This window comes from Pipra filicauda, unplaced genomic scaffold, assembly GCF_003945595.2.
Source record: "Pipra filicauda isolate LSUMZ 115617 unplaced genomic scaffold, ASM394559v2 scaffold294_size920599_pilon, whole genome shotgun sequence".
Classification (NCBI taxonomy): Eukaryota; Metazoa; Chordata; class Aves; order Passeriformes; family Pipridae; genus Pipra; species Pipra filicauda.
In genome coordinates, this window is record NW_024104414.1 from 846,410 (window position 1) to 863,252 (window position 16,843).

Sequence of the window (16,843 nt, forward strand, 5' to 3'; positions counted from 1 at the left end):
GTAGGCCTGTTCTCACGGCTGGCCCCGGAAGTCAGGCAAGGGGTTGTTGTTGGGTGTCGCCTCTGGTTAGGTCCCAGCGAAAGGTGGCCTGCTCTCGCGCGCCTCCCCGTTGAGTAGCCTTGAGCCGCTTTGGAGGCGCGGCAGGGCCAGGACGCGTCTGTCCGTATTATGGGCAGGGGTTGTAGAGTAGTGCGGGTTCCAAGGGCCCCTTTTCTTCCGCGTCTGCTGCAAAGCGCAGCCTTCAGCCCGTGCCACGGGTCGGCACCCCACGAGTGGCAGGAAGGTCAGTGAGAAAACCGCGGGGCACTCAACTGGCTTCCTCGGGCGGCCTGATGACGGGAGGAAGACGAGAGCCGAGCGAAAGTGCAGCGAGGGAGTGCGGGACTGGGACGGCCGAGGGGCACGCGGGGGCCCAGCAGTGTACAGCCCAAGCCGGTGGCGGCTGCCAGTTCCCCAAGGGCCCTGGGCGAAGGCGGCGGTGAGGGTGGCGAGGTGTCGTCGTCTTGTGGCGGGCATTGTTGCGGGCAGTTGGTGGCCGGGGCTTGGGTGGCTGAGCCCGCTCAGGTTTTCCCCAACCGCCTCCCGAGAGCCCCGAAGATGGCCCGGGTCTAAGTGGCGGCACCCTGTCCTCCTCTGACGACGGCAGCAGTGCCGGTGGTGTGCTAGGGACTGGTGGTGGGTGTACGGCCTTGCCTGGGCCCGACCATTTGCCGGAGGGGCTTGGTGACGGGACTACCCATTGTCGGGCAAGGTGGCACACTCGGCGTGCCTTGGGTCTTTTGTTCGTTCCCCCTTCCTCAGCCCTAAACCGGGGACCCGCCGAGTGGGCCGAAGGTAGCAGCAGCAGGGTGTGGCCGGCGGCTGCGCCTGCAGCCTGAGAACCCAACAGAGTTGCCGAGAGCCCTGGGTGAGGTGGTGGCGCATTGTCCCTCCCTTCTCTTCTACGGGAACGAGAGCCACGGCGGCCAGGCGGCCTGTGCGGTCGGGCCTGCCCCGCCGGTGTGGTTGCTGGAGGGCTGGGTTCTGCGAAGGTCTTCTGGCCAGAGGTCAGGTTGCGGGCAAAGTGGGGGCGCCTTCCTGGCCAGTTTGTTTTTTTCCTCTGGCGCCCTTAAGCCGCAGCACACTGAGTGCGCCGGGGGAGAGAGCGAGAGCAGCCTGGCGGTGGTCGGCAGCCTCCAAGGTGCAAGCCCGTGGGCAGCGAAAGGGAATTGGGGAGCGAGGGGCGTGGGCCCCGCCCCGAGCCCCGGGAGGCCGTGGCTAGCACGGCGAGCGAGAGGCGTGCGTACTTTTTGGGGGGTTTGTTCTTTTTCTCCCCGTCACCTTTCTGGGGGAAGCCGACGGCCGCGAGGTGGGCAAAAACCAGGGGTCGGTGGCGCTTTCGCACGCTGGAGGTGCCGCCGGGGTGAGCGGGGCCGTCTGCGGCCCATGCCTCCAACCCGGTGCTGCCGTTCTGCGGGAGGTGGCTGTGGGCCCGGGAGGGCCAGAAGCGTGGGTTGTCCAGAGCTGGGCATCTGGCGGCATCCGCCTCCTGCCAGGCCTGGGAGCGCGCTGGAGTGTGTGGACCACTGGCGTCGGCGGCCTTGGGCGTGCCGTCCTCCCCATTGTGGTGGCAGACTGAGTGAGAGTGGTCGTAGCGATGGATGAGGCTTTTCGGGAGGCGTGGGAGAGGGCCCCTGGTGGGCCGGTGCTCCTCCGTGGCCGGCCGAGGCGTGGCGGAGGCCGGTGTTCAGGTCGGGCTGTCTCCTTTGCCCGTGGGCTTCCCGTGGCAGGCAAGGTGTCGTCCCTCCTGGCGGGGAGGGGCTTCTTCACCGTACTGGGCTGTGTGACAGCCACTCGCCTCCGCGAGCCTTTCAGGTGTCCTTGGGAACAGGTGAGGTGCCGGTGCCGGCCTCGGTCTGGGTTGCGCCTGTGGGTGCCAGCCGCGAGCAGCGCTGGGCGGCGGTGCAGCTGGAGCTGATGGCAAGCCAGAGAGAGAATGAAAGGGAAGGCTTGTGGGTACCGCGACCTCCCCCCCGCCCGCAGGCAGTGCTGGAGAGTGCAGTGGGTCGCTGTGCCGCTGCCCGCTGCCGAGCGAGCCGCCCTGGCCAAGGGACCTTAGTGACCGGGCTGCGCCCTCCTCGTTGAGTCGCCGTCTCCTCTAGCATGTCTGGTGGTGCCGTGTGGCCGAGCGTCGACCGGGCCGGCCTCGGGGGCCAGTCAGCCCCATCCGAGCCACATCTGGCGGTATTGTGCGGCTGAGTGAGGGAAACGAAGGTGAGTCCGCAGGAGGCCACCTGACGGAAGCTGCGCAGCGGTACCGGCTCCTTGCCCGCAGTGGCGCGGGAAGGGCCGGCCGCCAGGGTTGGCCATTGCCGCGCATGGTTCCCTCCGCACGCACGCGGCACCTTCCTCACCCAGGTGCCGCCTCGTCCGCCGGGCTGCAGGGTTCGGCAGGGGCCGCCAGTGCCCGTGCCCGCCATGCCCCGCTGACGTCCGCTGCGAGGTCCAGAGAGAAGAGGGAGTGAGAAGCCAGCCGGTGGGACGCTGTGAGGGTTGGTGGGGCTGGCGGGCCGCCGTCAGGGCGACGGGCGGTGCCACTCGGGTGGCAGCTACCTGGTTGATCCTCCCAGTAGCATAGGCTTGTCTCAAAGCTTAAACCATGCATGTCTAAGTACACACGGGCGGTACAGTGAAACTGCGAATGGCTCATTAAATCAGTTATGGTTCCTTTGGTCGCTCCTCTCCTGCTCCTTGGATAACTGTGGTAATTCAAGAACTAATACATGCCGACGAGCGCTGACCTCCAGGGACGCATGTATTTATCATACCAAAAACAACCCGGGCCTGCCTGGCAGCTTTGGTGACTCTAGATAACCTTGAGCCGATCGCACGCCCCTGCGGCGGCGACGACCCATTCGAAGGTCTGCCCTATCAACTTTTGCTGGTACTGTCTGTGCCTACCATGGTGACCACGGGTGACGGGGAATCAGGGTTCGATTCTGGAGAGGGAGCCTGAGAAATGGCTACCACATCCAAGGAAGGCAGCAGGCGCGCAAATTACCCACTCCCAACCTGGGGAGGTAGTGACGAAAAATAACAACACAGGACTCGTTCGAGGCCCTGTAATTGGAATGAGTGCACTTTAAATCCTTGAACAAGGATCCATTGGAGGGCAAGTCTGGTGCTAGCAGCCGCGGTAATTCCAGCTCCGATAGTGTATTTTAAAGTTGCTGCAGTTAAAAAGCTTGTGGTTGGATCTTGGGAGCTGGCGGTCCGCTGCAAGGCGAGCCACCGCCTGTCCCAGCCCCTGCCTCTCCGTGCCCCCTCGATGCTCTTAGCTGAGTGTCCTGTAGGGCCCGAAGCATTTACTTTGAGAAAATTAGAGTGTTCAAAGCAGGCCAGCTGCCGGCATACTGCAGCTAGGAATAATGGAATAGGACTCTGGTTCTAATTTGTTGGTTTTCAGAAACAGGACCATGATTAAGAGGGACGGCCGGGGGCATTTGTATTGTGCTGCTAGAGGTGAAATTCTTGGACCGGCGCAAGACGACCTAGAGCGAAAGCATTTGCCAAGAATGTTTTCATTAATCAAGAACGAAAGTCAGAAGTTCGATAATGATCAGATACCGTTGTAGTTCTGACCATAAACGCTCCCTCAAAGGCAGCACCCCCGCCAGGCCATGCAGGTCGTTTCCCTCTCCCCAGGGCCAGGTACCCAGCGCTTGGCGCCTGGGCGGCAGCCGAGCCCCCCCAAGGTTGCGTGACAGCCCCCGGGGGCTGAGAGCCGCCGGGAGAACCGGGCAGAGGTTTAAAGACTCAGGCGGCTCGATGCTGCCCGCGACGGCAGTGGCGGCAGCCAGACGGCGGGGTGGTGACACTGAGGGGTGGGGAACTACTCCTGCTGATGCCCTGTGATGGTAGCCGCGTCCGCCGGCCGAGCTTCTCCTGCCGGCCATGCAAGCGGCTGTGCTGGGGCTGGGCCCACTGCCCTCCCCACTCCGTGGTTCAGTCTCGGCGGTGAAGATGGCGGCGGCCCACGGTTGGTCGTGTGCCGGACCGCCTGCCTCCCCAGCAAGGGGCGACCGCCGCCACGGTGGAGGGCACGTGTCCTTGGCCGAGGGTGGCGTGGGTGGCAGCTGCCAGGCCTGCCACGCTCCTTTCTTGTCTCGAAGCTGTCAGCCTCCCAGCCGAGGTGGCAGCAAGCCGCTGCTGCCGAGAGGAGCGACCGCTCTCCCGCCCGGGCGAGTGCCTGTCGGCGGCGTCCTTGTTGCCGCAGGGCGTCCGGGCAGGCGTCGGTGTCCGAGTGGCGGCATTGCCACTCGGCTCATGTCCCCCGAGCGGGACAGTCTGCCGGGGGACAGCCACAGCGGTAGTGACGTGCTGGGCCCTGCCTGTCGCTTGCCCGTTGCCCCAGGCGGGGGCCGCGTCCGCTGAGAAGTCGTGCAGTTGGGGCCAAGGGGGAATCGTCCCCCCTGACCAAGCGCTGCCCCCTTTTGCCGGGCGTGTGCCCGCCGAAAGGGATCGAGGGCGCCAAGCAGTGACGGCGGTGCCAGCAGGGCCTCTGCGCCAACTACGGCGGCGGGCCATCATCTGGCCAGCCTTGAGTGCTGCCGATGCCGGCTTGGGTGACGGTGCTGACCTGTCTGGCTGGTGGCAGAGGCAGCGCAACTGTCCGCTGAGCTCGACCTGGTGGCGCAGCGGTCCACCGGTGAGGCGGTGGCCTCGCCCGCGGCCCCGAGGGTTGTGTCAGGTGGGTGCAGAGGAGAGAGAGGAGTGGTGAGTGCAGACCGAGGGCCGTGCCTAGCACCGTGGGCACGTCGTCCCGGCGGGGCGGGAGACAGGTGGCGCACAGTCTGGCTTGTGCCACTGCTCTCCCCGCGGAGGCTGGGCCGAGCCTGGGTGCCTGGGTTGCCTCTGAAGGCGGTGCGAGGTGCGTTTCTCCACCGCGGTGATTACCGGAGGGGGGGATTCGGCCAGGAGCACGAGCTCCCCGCCTTTGCTTTCCTTGGGCGTCTGGTGGGGTTTCTCCCCACCTCTCCTTCGCTCATGTGCGTGCTCGTGAGGCCGACCCTAAGTGATAGGCGAGTGCCGATCGAAAGGGAGTTGGGTTCAGATCCCTAAATCCGGAGTGGCAGAGATGGGCGCGGTGAGGCACCCAGTGCAATGACGCAACTGATCCCAGAGAAGCCGGCAGGAGCCCTGGGGAGAGTTCTCTTTTCTTTGTGAAGGGCCGGGCGCCCAGGAATATGTTCGCCCCGAGAGAGGGGCCCGCTGCGGTGGGCGCCCCCTGCCTCCCCCTTCGCCCATCCTCCCCCTTGCTGTGGCCGGCGCCACTGTGGCAGCCGCCGCATGCGCGACACCGCGGTCGGCTGTGAGACGTGGGTCACCTGCAGTGCGCGGTCCCGGTGGGCGCCCGCGCACCCAGCCATGGCTAGCATGGGCCATGCGGTTGACGTAGGGGAGGGTCCCTGGGAAAGGGTCCTCAGGCAGGTGCCCCGCCTCGGCCGGTGCCTAGCAGCCGGCTTAGAACTGGTGTGGACCAGGGGAATCCGACTGTTTAATTAAAACAAAGCATTGCGAAGGCCCGCGGTGGGTGTTGACACGATGTGATTTCTGCCCAGTGCTCTGAATGTCAAAGTGAAGAAATTCAGTGAAGTGCAGGTAAACGGCGGGAGTAACTATGACTCTCTTAGTAGTAAGAGGGCTCTACGTTACTGACTGGGCGCATGCTGCAGATGGTCACACCTCCTCGTGGTCCCGCCGGATGCCCGTAAAGGGTAACCAAGTCAACCTCTGCCCCAGGCTGGAGGGGTGGCTTTCAGCCACTCTCTCCCTATCGCTGGCCTCACCAACCAGTGGTAATACAAATTGGTGAAACAAATTTATGGTGACAGCTCGCGCGAGCTTGTTACCCATGCCTTGCCCATGGGCAAATCAGTTGGGCAAAGCCGGCAGTTATACTTGAGGGGGTATGCTGTCAGTTTCCTTCACCCTCTACCGGACGGTGTTTGCCCTATCATGTGAACTGACTGAACGCACGATAGTACCAGGTCATAGGTGGTCTGTGGGGACCAAGAGACCGCCTCTGGATTGGGACATACGCCTGGTTGCTGGGCAGGGGTTTGTCGCTAATCGACCTCTATTTTCGGTCCCCATTCGTGGCTCCAAGCTGTGTAGCAAGGAGCAGGTGGGGACACAAGTCGTTACGACTTCAGACTCGGGCTGTCCCCTTTCTCTCACACGGGCTGTGCCCTGCTATTGGGTTTGGGCAACATCTCGATGCCTGGAGGACAATATCAGCCTCTGTATGCCTCGCCATGTTGCTCCGAACTGCGTAGTGAGGAACCGGGGGGCAGGGACATGCCATTAGGGTATGCCCTCATGCAGGCGCTGGGTAGTACCACTTTCCAGCGGATGTGGATGCACACCATGCCGATCAGGGACGTCCCTGATTCTGGTAGTGACTGTGCCTCCCTCCGGGCCCTGACCCACGGGGTGGTAAGCTGGGTAAAAGTTGGCAGATGCTCTGGGGGTAGCGCTGCCTGACTCACGTGACCCCCCTACTGGCTGGGTTCATGCCTAGATGCCAGCAGTCGGGGGTAAACCTGGGTTGTCCGCTGCGTCTGCCACAGATCGAAGCTCCGCGCTGGTTGCAACCCAGAGGGCGTAGAGCATGTGGAGACGTATGGCAATTCCAGACCCAAGGCTCTGGTACTGACAGTACCCCCTTCATCAGTGGGTTTCTCATAACAATTATAATCATCGCGCAGTCACGGGGAAGGTGGTACGGTGGACGGGCCACCGTTACTTAACCCGGAAAAGGTGCATACACTCTGTGTGTGTTTGAATCATAGCCAAATGCCTCGTCATCTAATTAGTGATGCGCATGAATGGATGAACGAGATTTCCACTGTCCCTACCTACTCTCCAGCGAAACCACAGCCAAGGGAACGGGCTTGGCTGAATCAGCGGTGAAAGAAGATCCTGTTGAGCTTGACTCTAGTCTGGCGCTGTGAAGAGACATGAGAGGTGTAGAATAAGTGGGAGGCCGGGCATGCGCTTGGTGGTGTGAGGCGACCCGTCCATCAGTATTCCGGTTGTTGGTGAAATACCACTACTCTGATCATTTTTTCACTTACCCGGTGAGGCGGGGGGCAAGTCCCAAGGGGGGTTCTCGCTTCTGGCGCCAAGTGCCCGGCACATGCCAGGTGCAGCCCGCTCCAGGGACAGCGGCAGGTGGGGAGTTTGACTGGGGCGGTGCACCTGTCAAAGCATAACTCAGGTGTCCTAAGGCAAGTTCAGGGAGAACGGAAACCTCCCGCGGAGCAGAAGGGCAAAAGCTCACTTGATCTTGATTTTCAGTACGAATACAGACCGTGAAAGTGGGGTCTCATGATCCTTCTGGCTTTTTGGGTTTTAAGCAGGTGTCAGAAAAGTTACCACAGGGATAACTGGCTTGTGGCGGCCAAGCGTTCATAGCGACATCACTTTTTGATCCTTCGATGTTGGCTCTTCCTATCATTGTGAAGTAGAATTCACTAAGCTTTGGATTGTTCACCCACTAATAGGGAACGTGAGCTGGGTTTAGACTGTCGTGAGACAGGTTAGTTTTACCTTACTGATGATGTGTTGTTGCAATAATAATCCTGCTCAGTACGAGAGGAACCGCAGGTTCAGACCCCTGGTGCCGACGCTTGACTGAGAAGCCACTGGCGCGAGGCTACCATCTGCGGGCTTATGACTGAACGCCTCTAAGTCAGAATCCCGCCTAGATGTAGCGATACCGCAGTGCCACTGGTGCCTCGGTGGGCCTGCGATAACCGGCCCCTGCCCCCCGGGGCCGTCCCGGTGCGGAGCCCCGCTCGTGGTCGGGAGCAGAGGGGCAGATGGACGCAGCGCTGCCTCTCCCCCGTCATGTCCTGCATGATCGTGGGGCACCCGGCACTAAATCATTCGTAGATGACCTGATTCTGGGTCAGGGTTTTGTATGTAGCAGAGTAGCTCCCTTGCTACGATCTATTGTGAATCAGCCCTTGACACAAGCTCTTGTCCATCCACGCACTCCATCTGTCGCCGGCTGGCTCGGGTCCAAGACCTGAGACGTGGGATCCTGGGGGCCGGGCCCAAGGGCAAGAGAGAGAGAGGGGGCGCATGCGTGGGCCACCAGCTGCTATAGATGGAGGGGTATGAACATTAAGCTCACAGACCATTTTGGTCGGCAATATGTCAGCTTTATTAGAAGAAAGACAGAATATATAGTCCTCATGATGCTTAGTTCTTGTTCACACTACACTGGATAAATAAGAAAAACATACTTTGCTGTCCACTGCTAATTGGATCACAACAGGTGGTCATAGGAGATGAGAAAACTTTATTCACCTGCCAAAACTCCTCCTTGGCATCTGGCAAGAATCCACCTTTGTTCTAGCTTTAGCTCCTGTAGCCATCTTAACTAACTGATCACACCCAAACTGTGCTAAAGCAATACACACGGAAATGCAAGGGAAATTGTTCACACAATTTCTGTCTTCCGACAAATCCCCCTTTTGATTTTTGAACAATTTTAATTGCATTTCTGTAACACTCCTTATTGTACCAATAACATATCAATAAACATGATTACATATAACAATAATAGTACATTAACAAACTTAACAACCTATTAACTTTAAGGTATGTGTTTTTAAGTTTTGCTTAAAAGGGCTTTTCTAAATATAGGATTTATTCTTGAAAATCTTTATTCAGACTAAAACACTTCTGGAAATGGAACTCCATTTAATTTTATGTGTCTTCTGTCCCCATTCAAAGGTGTTTGTGCATTTGTTGGATCAAAACACATTAATCATCATACATTCACACACATACAGACTCTCACAGTGGCCACTGTCAACATTCACACAAACATACTTTTGAATTCCATGTCACTGTGTGTTATGAGCTAAAAAGTTATAATTCTTTAGTACCTTATAATGTTAAAGCTTCTTAACCAAACAGATAAAATTAACCAGATAGATAAACTTTCTTTTACTAATATATAGTGAATAATCTAAAGTTCACACAACACACTTTCTTAAATTCTAAACCTCTATAATTTGTGTGCTTCTTAACTTCTAGACTTATGTGCTTTAAAAATATAAAAAAAACTGTGCTCATAATACCTAAAAATTGTGCTTTTATAATACTGAAAAAACTGTGCTCAAAAAATTGTGCTCTCAATAAGACAAAAAATACTGTGCTCTTTTGGTAATTCACTGTTACCTGCAACAGCAACAACATCAGCCTTGTTCTGAAGAACCTACTTCTGTCCAAGGTTTCATCTATGTGCAGATAGCCAGAGAACACCTGTGCAAAAAAACTTAAACACATGAAACACTTTTGCAGGTTAATAGATGTGCTGGTTTAAAAGTTAACCAGCAGGGGAAATGAACTCAACTCAAAAGAGAGATTATAAGTCAGAATAACAATCTAATAAAATAATACAATAAGTACGATTATACAGACAAGCAATTTGGTTTTAACCCACAAAACCCAAATGTATAACCCAGCACCCTGGGGCATGAACAAAGTGGTGTTTCTTGGCACCCCCCCCCCAAGTCCAAAGTAAAGGGAGAGGGGAAAAAACCTGCTGGTGGGAGAGTTGTTGCAGTCTGGTCAATAGTGGTGATTGCAGTCCAGTTGAGGGTGGTGGTCTCAGTCTGGTTGAGAGTGGTGAGCTGCAGTCTTCCTCTGGATCCCATGAGTGGTAAAAAGGTTCCAAAACTCCAAGTTTATATATTCTCCAGTTCAGGCAGGAATGCTCAGTCCTTCCCTCAGAGCGGGGAATTCCATAAAAGGGTATGAGGATGCTCAGTCCTTCCCTCGAGCGGGGAATTCCATAAAAGGGTATGAGGACAGGAATATCTACAGGCCTCTACTGCTACCAATTTCTGGGAAATGGCATGGAAGGCTATAGAATACACAGTTTTGGGTTACACCCACACCATGATGAACTGGTCTCAGCTGTCCTAACTAGGACAATAGAGAAGAACTAATATCCTTCTGTCCCACTTTTCTTCTTGCAAAAGTGTGTTAAGAATTCTTAAATCAGTGATCTCTTTACCAAATACACTTGTGCTAATACTTCTAAACTTATAACAGCTTTATTCTGCAACAAACTCCACTATGCTAATTCTATTATTTAATAATTCTGAAAAAAATATAATTCTAGTAATGTTGCTGATCTGTTCTAAATTCCAGCATTATTTTCTTCTTCGTCATCATCAGAACTTGTATCTGATTCTGAAGAAGTGTCAGTCTCTACAGACAAAAAAGGTTTTATTGCTGCAGTTATTGCATCAGCTATATAGAATGTTCCTTTCTGCTCAACCATCTTTTCCACAGCTTCTATAAATTTAAGTGAGTCAGCACTCTTATGTGGTGTGCTTAATATTTGCTTTGTTTTGTCATTGGCAGTTATAAGCTAACAAGTCTATGAACTGTGGTTTTATGTCACAATGTATGTCTGGATCTGAGTCTACAGCTTGACGCAAACGATTCACAAATTGATCATGTGGTTCATTAGGTCCCTGCTTGATCTTGGAATATGAGGGTCTTGTTCTTACATCCCTTACTGCAAGCAGTGACTGATAAGCTAAGTTCTGACTAGTTTGTAGCACTTCATTTGAAAACTGTGTTTGCAAATTTACACTGCTGTACTGACCAAAACCAATGAGCATGTCAACAGTAACACCAAAGAGAGGGTGTCCTTTCTGTTTAGATTGTTCAATCATTGCTGCACAACTAGCATTCCATTAGTTGAAGAATTGCACCTGCTGGGAAGGAGAAAGTAACACAGATATACGAATATCATATGGTGTTAACAAATGAGCAGTAAAAAGATGCCACAGTACTAATCGTGTATAATCACTCTTTAAGCCATACTGTATAACAGTTATTTTAACTTCTTCTAAAATTTTCCAGTCCAAAGCTTCCCAGGGTTCACTCTCAATTAAAGTTGAAACATTAGAGCAGACTGTATTCAGCTGAACAAGCTGTCTCTCTCCTAATTTAGACTCAAGCTCTTGAAAGCAAAGCAATAAAGTGTTTTTAAGGTCTTTTATTGCAAGCATAGTGGCTTTCTGGCTTCCATTGTCCAAGCTCTTGTCATCAGAAGACAAGCTTGAGGATGGAAATGATGAAAATAGCTCTTCTGCATTACCACAATTAGGTTTTTCTTCCTCCTCTCACAGCAGAACTGATGCAGGCACAGCACCGAGAGCAAAGGCTGATTCAGCTGTAAGAGCTGGTCTCGGTGGAGGAGCTATGCTTGCTCCAGCAGTGGCTCCGGTCTCCGTCTAAACGGTGGTGGTTTCTGCCGAAACGGCAGCACCCACTAAGATGGCAGTAGTTTCTGCCAAGGCGGCAGTCCTTGCTGAAATAGCTCCACTTGCTACGGCAACACTTGCAGGGGTAACGCCAACTACATCAGCCCCAGTTTCTGTGGATGGACTTCCGCGTTCTGATGTGACGACTGCTGATGATGTAATTTCAGGCGACATGGTGATTCCAGGCGATAGCGATGTAGCGCCATCTAGTGGCGCAGAGGCTCCTAGCAGCTCTGTTCCGAACAGCGCTTGCACAATGACAACTTCTGGCTCTGCAACCAGCGCAGGCACAGTTGGGGGTGGCTCTGTTGACTGCGCAGGCTCAGTAGAAGGTAGCAGTGCTGGCTGAGCAGGTGCAGAGAAGGGCGGTGGCGCTGGCAGGGTGCCAGTGTTGTTCTCCGCTGCTCCCGCTATTCTCACAGTCTCTGCATTAACCCTTGGCACAAGCATGCTGCTAAACTGAGTTAGTCCCGTTGCTTTTATTAGTGTTTGCGACTGCAGCCGCAGGCACTAGGACCTCCCCAAGGACAGACTCATCGGCACGGAAACATGCCACAGTCCTGCTGTCTCCCAACAAAGTTCCCTGAGCAGCTATGAGTTTTCGCTGTTCCGTACTTAACTCTTGCAGCGATTCAACAATAAAATGCCAGACTTTAGGGTATTTCTCATGCTTTTTAACATTTTTAGACCCTTTTTCCATTTCTTCCCATAACTGTTCCTTTATAGTATCCCAAATGGATACCTCAAAGGCGGCTTGAGCGGTGGGGGAGTAAATTCTTAACTCTCGCCCAGAGTATTAACCCTTTAAGGGCTTTTTCATCATAATTTGGCTCTCTCAGAGAGACTGTATATTGGAGGAGCTTTTCCGCAGCGTTTTCCTCTTTGGATAGAGCAGGTCCCATGCTTCCTCCCTCGGTCGACTCACCTGACCAAGGCAAGATTCCTCTGTGCCGTGCGCATGGCCTTCATTGCAGTGCCGGGGACAACGCTACCTTCACGACCGCTTCCCTCGGCTCTTCTGTTCGCCTTATGTCCTAGAGAACTGACAAATTTGGAGTCCCTGCTTTCAGGCACCATGGAGGGGTATGAACATAAAGCTCACAGACCATTTTGGTCGGCAATATGTCAGCTTTATTAGAAGAAAGACAGAATATATAGTCCTCATGACGCTTAGTTCTTGTTCACACTACACTGGATAAATAAGAAAAACATACTTTGCTGTCCACTGCTAATTGGATCACAACAGGTGGTCATAGGAGATGAGAAAACTTTATTCACCTGCCAAAACTCCTCCTTGGCATCTGGCAAGAATCCACCTTTGTTCTAGCTTTAGCTCCTGTAGCCATCTTAACTAACTGATCACACCCAAACTGTGCTAAAGCAATACACACGGAAATGCAAGGGAAATTGTTCACACAATTTCTGTCTTCTGTCAGGCGGCGACCCGTCCTTCCCTCCGTGTGGGTCTGAGGCCCGGTACGTGGGGCGGGGGGGTGAGACCACGGCGCGGCGGAGCCCGCCGTCCTTCCCGCCTCATGCCGCCTGGGGCCGGTCTTCCCTCCATGCAGGTCCCGGGCCTGATACGTGGGGCGGGGCGCTCAGGGGCGCTCCGGTGCCGAGGGACGGCGGTAGTGGCAAAGGGGGTCCCTTGCTGTGGGGCACGGGGGCCCCGCTGCCGTCATCTCCCCACTGGGGGGTAGACCTGGTGACCCCCCGACACAGTGGGACCCAGTCGAATCTCCACGCCCCCTGGGCGCGCCTGGACGGTGCAGGATGGAGGTGGTTCCGTCCCAACACCCGCATGTGCAGGTGTGGCACTGAGGGTTGGTTCTCGTTGCTAGGTGAGCTGGGTAGACCTGTTCCGGGCGAGGGGACTTAGAGTCAGAGTGCCGTAGCTGACCTTAGCGGTGGGTAGACCTGTTGCCAATGGGGGCACTTCGAGCCGGTGTGCTGCGGCTCAGCCTGGCGGCAGGTAGACCTGGTGCTGGTGGGGACACCTAGAGCCGGGGCACTGTGGCTCGGCCCGGCGGCAGGTAGACCTGGTGCTGGCTGGGAACCTTAAAACCGGGGCACCGCGGCTCAGCCTGGCAGTGGGTAGACCTGGTGCCAGCGGGGACCCTTATAGCCTGGGCGCCGTGGCTTGGCCCGGCAGCGGGTACACCTGTGTCGGGCAGGGGCCCTTAGGGCCTGGGCACCACCGCTCGGCTCGGCGGCAGGTAGACCTGGTCTCCAAGCCCCGTGGGTAGAGCTCTTGTCCAGGTCCGGCAGCTAGAGCTGGTATGAGGGCTCAGCGAGGGCCCTTGGCGGGTGCCAAAGCACTGCAATTTCAACTGGTGCTCCAAGCGTGGCACCGAATTCATGCAGTAAACAGACGGTGTGCTAAATTGGTCGATTGGCGTGCTGGCGTGCTTCCGGACCTGCCCTGACCTCCCTGATTTCCCACAATTCTTAGCCAGTCTTTCCAGCGGGCATGCTCCGTTGAGTACTCTCTCGGGGGGCTTGCTGTGGAGACTCCATCTCCAGTGGCCCTTTGCGGCAGACTTCCTCTCCGGCGTTAAGGTTTTCCCCTGCCCCAAGGGTGAAAGAAGAGATGTTCTCTGTGGGTTGTGGTGCAGCTGATGGGCCAGCCAGGGCACTACATGGTCAACAAGACCTTTCTATGCTGACCCCTTCATCTGTATGCAATTTTGGGAGTCTGACTAGCTGTTGAGAGGCAAGGCTGAAAACAGGAAATAACAGACCTTATCCCGAGGAAAGAAAACCTGGAAGCTTTGGCTGTGTGGTGCAGTTCGTAGGCAAGCCTGGGCACTAAATGGGCAGCAAGAGCTTTCTGTGCTGGCCTCTTTGCTGTGGGAGGAATCTTTGTATGCAATTTTGGGAGTCAGGCTGGCAGTTGGGAGGCAGAGCTGAAAACAGGAAACAACAGCCCTTATCGCCAGGAAAGGAAGCCTGGAAGCTTTGGTTTTCTGGTGCAGTTGGTGGGCCAGGCTTGGCACTCCATGAACAGCAAGAGCTTTCTGTGCTGGCACCTTTGTTCTGGGAGGAATCTTCATCCGTATGCAATTTTGGGAATAGGTCTGGCACCTGGGAGGCAGGTCTCAAAACAGGAAACAACAGCCCTTATCCCCAGGAAAGAAAGACTGGAAGCTTTGGCTTTGTGGTGCAGTTGGTGGGCCAGGCTGGGCACTCCATGGGCAGAAAGAGCTTTCAGTGCTGGCACCTTTGGTGTGGGAGGAATCTTTGTCCGTATGCAATTTTGGGAATACGTCTGGCACCTAGGAGGCAGGTCTGAAAACAGGAAACAGCAGCCCATATCACCAGGTAAGAAAGCCTGGAAGTTTTGGCTTTGTGGTGGTTCACTTGGTGGGCCAGGCTGACCACTCTATGGGCAGCAACAGCTTTCTGTGCTGGGACCTTTGGTGTAGAAAGAATCTTTGTTTCTATGCAATTTTGGGAGTTAGGCTCGAAGTAGGGAGGTAGGTCTGAAAGCAGGAAACAGCAGCCCTTATCGCCAGGAAAGAAATCCTGGAAGCTTTGGTTTTGTAGTGCAGTTGGTAGGTCAGGCTGGTTACTCCATGGGCAGCAAGAGCTTTCTGTGCTGGCACCTTTGGTGTGGGAGGAATCTTTCTCTGTATGCAATTTTGGGAATAGGCATGGCAGTTCAGAGGCAGGGCTGAAAACAGGAAACAATACCCCTATCCTCAGGAGAGAAAGACTGGAAGCTTTGGCTTTGTGGTGTAATGGGTGACCAGGTTGGGCACTCCATGAGCAGCAAGAGTTTTCTGTGCTGGCGCCTTTGTTCTGGGAGGATTCTTCGTCCGTATGCAATTTTGGGAGTCTGGCTGGGAGTTGGGAGGCAGGGCTGAAAACAGGAAACAACAGATGTAATCCAAAGGAGAGAAAGACTGGAAGCTTTGTTTTGGTGGTGCAGTTGGTGGACCAGCCTGGAGACTTCATGGGCAGCAAGAGGTTTCTCTGCTGGCATCTTTGGTGTGGGAGGAATCTTTGTTTGTATGCAATTTTAGGAATAGGCCTGGATATTGGGAGGCAGGGTTGAAATTAGGAAACAAGAGCCATTATCCCCAGAAAAGAAAGACTGGAAGGTTTAGCTCTGTGGTGCTGTTTGTCAACCAGACTGGGCACTCCATGAACAGCATGAGCCCCGGCAGATGAACCTCAGGATTAAAGGGTGGGCTCAGTTCAGCGCACACTGTGTCTCACCTAAAAAATCCACTGTGCAGGCTCGAAGGGTAAAAAAGACCTTTCCCAAATCTTTTTGGTGCAGCTGGTGTGTCATTCTGGGCACTCCATTGGCAGCAAGAGCTTTCTGTGCTGGCACCTTTGTTCTGGGAGGAATCTTCGTCCTTATGAAATTTTCAGATTCAGGCTGGCAGTTGTTAGACACAGCAAAAAAAAGCACTGAACTGTGGTTCAGTTTTTGGACCAGAATGGGAACTCCGTGGGCACCAAGAGCTTTCTCTGTTGGTACCTTTGTTCTGGGAGGAACAATTGAACAACCTGACTTAACAACTTCCTCCCAAAACAAAGGTGCCAGCATGGAAAGCTCTTGCTGCCCATGGAGTCCCCAGGTTGACAAACCAACTGAACCACAAAGCCAAAGCTTGCGGCTTTCTTTCCAGGGAATAAGGGCTGTTGTTTCCTGTTTTGAACCATGCTGCCCAACTGTGAACCTGACTCCCAAAATTGTATACAAACAAAGATTCCGCCCAGACTAATGTTGCCGGCACAGAAAGCTCTTGCTGCTTATGGAGTCCCCAGGCTGACACAGCAACTGCACCACAAAGCCAAAGCTTCCAGTCTTTTTTTCCTGGGGATAAGGGCTGTTGTTTCCTGTTTTCAGCCCTGCCTCCCAAATGTCAGCCTGACTCCCAAAATTGCGTATGGACGAAGATTCCTCCTAAAACCAAAGGTGCCAGCACAGAAAGCTCTTGCTGCCAATGGAGTGCCCAGAATGACACACCAGTTGCACCAAAAAGATTTGGGAAAGGTCATTTTTACCCTTCGAACGTGCACAGTGGATTTTTTAGGTGAGACACAGTGTGCACTGAACTGAGCCCACCCTTTAATCCTGAGGTTCATCTGCCGGGGCCGAGCGAGCTTGGACAGTGGCAGCGAGGTCCTCAGGATGTAGGTTTGTTTAGAGTGACCATCTCTTAGATGGATGGTCTTACAGGGTTGACGAGCTCCATCTGCTCGGGGAAGTCCCCTGACCGGGAATCGAACCCGGGCCGCGGCAGTGAGAGTGCCGCATCCTAACCACTAGACCACCAGGGAGGCCCCCTCTCAAGAACATATTGAGGAGAAAAAACACCAGTGAACCTCTCAAGAGTGGCACTGTGTTAGGGGAAAGAACTCAGCAGTGTCTGTGCACTTCCAGGCTCCTGGGAGAGACATGAAGGACCACCAGGGCAGGGTGGGATCTATTGCCATGTGCACTGGAAAACCCAGGTCAACTCCCCAGGGCATGCACCACAGACCTG

The 16,843-nt window shown here is 54.7% G+C and overlaps 1 non-coding gene across 1 annotated transcript; it reads right to left on the minus strand.

Annotated features, from left to right (window-relative positions):
* Positions 1 to 16,565: 16,565 nt before the first annotated feature.
* TRNAE-CUC lies at positions 16,566 to 16,637 on the minus strand. The gene has a single exon. It is a non-coding gene; the product is annotated as a tRNA-Glu (tRNA).
* Positions 16,638 to 16,843: the final 206 nt, after the last annotated feature.